Source organism: Propithecus coquereli, unplaced genomic scaffold (genome assembly GCF_000956105.1).
Source record: "Propithecus coquereli isolate 6110/MARCELLA unplaced genomic scaffold, Pcoq_1.0 Scaffold12, whole genome shotgun sequence".
Taxonomy (NCBI): domain Eukaryota; kingdom Metazoa; phylum Chordata; class Mammalia; order Primates; family Indriidae; genus Propithecus; species Propithecus coquereli.
Window position 1 is genome coordinate 3,343,686 of NW_012136080.1, and position 4,071 is coordinate 3,347,756.

Sequence of the window (4,071 nt, forward strand, 5' to 3'; positions counted from 1 at the left end):
AATACCTACATGCTCCCAAAAAAACTGTTAAGATTTACTACTAAATGGCTGAATAGACATACGCTATAATTGTAGAGGCAGCAACAGTGGCTCAAACACCAGATAAATTTGAGAAAACTTTCTGAGAGAGGTAAAAATTCATTGGAATTGACTTTTCAGGATTTGTTAGATTTGACACACCAGAGTAGAAGGACTCACAATACAGAAACTAAATCTGATCAAATAAAGATGATAAAAAACAGGGTATGTTGTTCCTAAAATAATACTGGAAGGTACAGAGCGCAAGATTGTGGACAGGGGTGGGATTAAATTCTAGAGTCAGTAGTTCAAAATATTTCTAACTGACCATAGAAGCCACTGGGAGAAATGGCCAAAGAGAAACAAATAAAGAATTGTTTCAGAATAATAATCTTTCAGTGGCTTGTAAAGCAAAAATCGAGGGGAAAGAGAATAGAAACAGGAAGCTCATTAGAACACTAACTTAGAGGTTTGGAAAGAAGTGATAGCACTTGTGTTTTACTTGTCATTTCTTTACTGTGTGAATTTGAAGTTGGAAAATCATGAATTTGAAGTTGGAAAATCTGGGTTTCAATTCCAGCTCTGCTTTTTATTAGCTTTACTCAAGTCACTGGACGCTAAAAGTGTATTATTTCCAATTTGATAAAATGAGGTTGTTAAAGAATAGTTCTTTAAAAAGATAAAATCTCTCACACAAATATAAAGTGTGTAGCTGTCAAAGATTTTATTGAACTTACTAATTAATGAGATAACCAGTGAGATGTTATAACTAGTTCAAAAGAGAATAAAAAGAACCACATATATAGGCAGTAAGAAATGCTGCAATGAACTTACAAACAGACTAAACACTGGCTTCTTCCACAGTAGTGAAAAGAAGTCAATTTAGCCTCCACCAGACATAATGTATTTGTACATCTATAGACAAGAATCATTTGCATTTATATCAGTACAAAGCTGTAAGTAACTCAATGACAATGAATAGCACAGAGACCTCTGTATAATCACATAACCAGGAAGGAGGTGTTGGTAAAGAATACCTAGTCTTCCACTGAAGATATACAGCAATTTTTTTCCACTTCAGTCTTTCACTGGGTAAAAGTACCCATCTCATGATATTGGTTTGAACATTAAGTGACAGTGTCAGTGATATTGGATCAGAGTAGTGATTTGAAACTTCCTAACACATGAGATTAGATGTCACTTTTCCTCTCCTTACCTCTTAAATACCTAATCATTTTATCAATATACATGTGAACTAGAAGATGCAGAAAAAGAATAGAGCTATGTCTTTCATGAGGTTTAGGCATATGCAAGTATACTGGTCACTTATGGGGTGGTAGAGGAAGACAATGGCTAAACAAAGCAGAGACTTGTGGTCTCTTAAGAAAAATCTGGCACAAGGAAAGAAATATCAGCCTGGCCCAATAAGCCAGACTTGGCAACAACGTCTTTTGTTTCAGTCAGAGTATTTTGTTACAAGAAAAATAATCTAAATTGATCTATTTTAATTTTTTTTAAAAAAAGCAAATGAACAAAACCTATCCTGGAATTTGATAGAAGGTTATCAGACTTGCAGACTCTGCAAGAGGGCTACAGGAAGATGAAAACAGAAAGAAGAACAGGACACAGGGAAGACCTGAGCTGCAGGACCAAGAAGCAGCTGAGTCCAATCACAAGACTCTGATGGCTTTTGAAAGAAATGACCAGTACTGGAAACCACTGCCACCAATGCTAAACCTTCTATAGTTACCATGAATGGCTCCTAACTAATCTTTCCTTCCTGGGTCAGTTGCTCTACAATCAACGTCGCAGCCTGAAACATCTGATTGGCTGAGTCTGGGTCACATGCCATGCCCTGCCTACTGGGGAATTATCAGGTAAATGAAGTGTCCTCTCCTCCACTTTGTAGTGAAAGGGAGAATACTGCAATACACCAATTCTATACACAGTGGTAAATCTACCAAAATATAAAGGGAATAACAGATGTTTCCCTGTCAAATGATAAAGCAGATGTCCAGGACCGTCTAGGAGTTGAAACTCAAGAAGTTCTCTTTGGGGTATGGAGAGTAGGTGAGACATGAATCCATCTCTGATTCGTCTTCCCTGCCCTCATGAATATACTATGGGGAAGAAAATAAAAAGCCTATCATGCTAGAGCCAAGCAGTTCTGCTATGGGATCTTTCTAAAAAGGCAGAATAGAGTGGGGAAGGGAAGCATTTCACAAGCAGCAAGAGGCATGAGCATACCAGCATCTTGAAACTGCAGGAGGCCCGGGCAGCGGCTCATGAGTGGAACAGAGATTAGGGGCACAGATGTAGATGATGACAGCAGGAGAAAGGGATGAGGAGGCTCTCTGCGAGCTCAAGCTGGCAAAACAGGATTTAGGTGTTCCTATGACCCTCGCTGGTGAGGCTTAGGAAAACATTCGATTCCAGAAGTTATGGGTATTTTTTCCTAAAACATGTCATGTCTTATTAATCACTTTTATTATCACTTTCAGTTGTGATGGCCTTCCTCATAATGCTTTTAACCTACCCTGAGAGATCTTTCTACTCCTTTTTATCTAACTAAATATTTCATACTTTTTAAATATTTAGGCAATTCCACCTCTTAACAAACCATTCTTTGATCTAAACCACCCATATTGTTTTTTGTACATTGTCTAATTTGTCAAAGCTTTTATCACACGATTTAGTATTTAAAATGAAACACAGTCTTATGACCTTCTCCGACTGTTTCTAAACCATAAGACTTGAATCTCCAACTAATTTGTGGGCCCTATGGAGAAACTTCCTAACCTTATAACAGGGGCTTAGTAAATATTTCTTTCACAGGGGTTTAATTATGGTAGTGTGGAAAGAAAATGGAAGTGAGATGGTCTGAGTTAAGCCTGTCACTCATTGGTTATGGAATAAATAATTCATTCAACTTTTGACTCTTACTTTCTCATCAATAAAAAAGGAATAATAAAGATAATGAAGATAAAAATACCATCACCAACATCTAGCTCAAAATTTTATCATAAGCCAATAAAAATACAGCAAAATACTTTCAAACATGAAACCACTACATTATAAACATACTATTTTTGAACACACACTATTATCTACTATTAGCAACAAGCAAAATAATTTCTCTAGCAGAATTTAAAATGCCATAGTAGGTTGTAGACAGAAGATATTTTTGGAAATAAAGTCTGTTCTAGCATGCTTCAAAAATATCAAATAGGTAGTTGTAATTTTGTTAAAAATTTACTCTATTATCCTTTCCTTTCCAAATATACTTCAGTTCTGCACTTTATCCAAATTGCTCCACAGTCTTTCAACAGCACCTGCCTCCACAATTATAGCACCTTATATTATATAGCACTTTACAGTTTACAGAAAACTTTCACACCTACCATCTCATTTGATTTTTGCACACATACAAACAAAAACTACAAGAGAGAAGTGTTAAAACTTAATAAGCTTCCCAAAATATTTGAAGCTTTAAAGTTAAAGTAAAATTTCTTCAGTGAAACAATGCTTTTTTTGAGGAGTCTCCTTTTGCAATATAGTAATCTCCAATTTAATACTCAGTACTTAAGACAAGAATCTGAAAGCTTTTAGACCTAAACAGCATTTTTTTCTCTACCCAAAATTTAAAGTGATAAGTTCTGTATCTATCTGTATCTATCTATCTACCTTTTATAGCACCTTTTATTATACCACATTTTATGGAACATTTTCATACCTACTGCCTCATTTGATCTTTGCACACATATAGAGGTTAAGACATGAGATAAAAACTCATGTCTTGGTCCAGGTGTGGTGGTGGCTCATGCCTGTAATCCTAGCACTCTGGGAGGCTGAGGAGAGAGGATCACTTGAGCTCAGAAGGTTGAGACCTGCCTGAGCAAGAGGGAGACACTGTGTCTACTAAAAATAGAAAAATTAGCCAGAAGTGGTAGTGCACGTATGCAATCCCACCCACTGGGGAGGCTGAGGCAAGTGGATGGCTTGAGCTAGGAGTTTGAGTTTGTAGTGAGCTATGATGATGCCACTGCACTCTAC

At 36.6% G+C, this 4,071-nt stretch overlaps 1 protein-coding gene across 1 annotated transcript in view; it reads right to left on the bottom strand.

The window, feature by feature from the left end:
* KCNH8 (potassium channel, voltage gated eag related subfamily H, member 8) overlaps positions 1-4,071 on the bottom strand; it is a 458,661-nt gene that overhangs the window by 393,927 nt on the left and 60,663 nt on the right. The gene's annotated exons all lie outside the window — the stretch shown is intronic.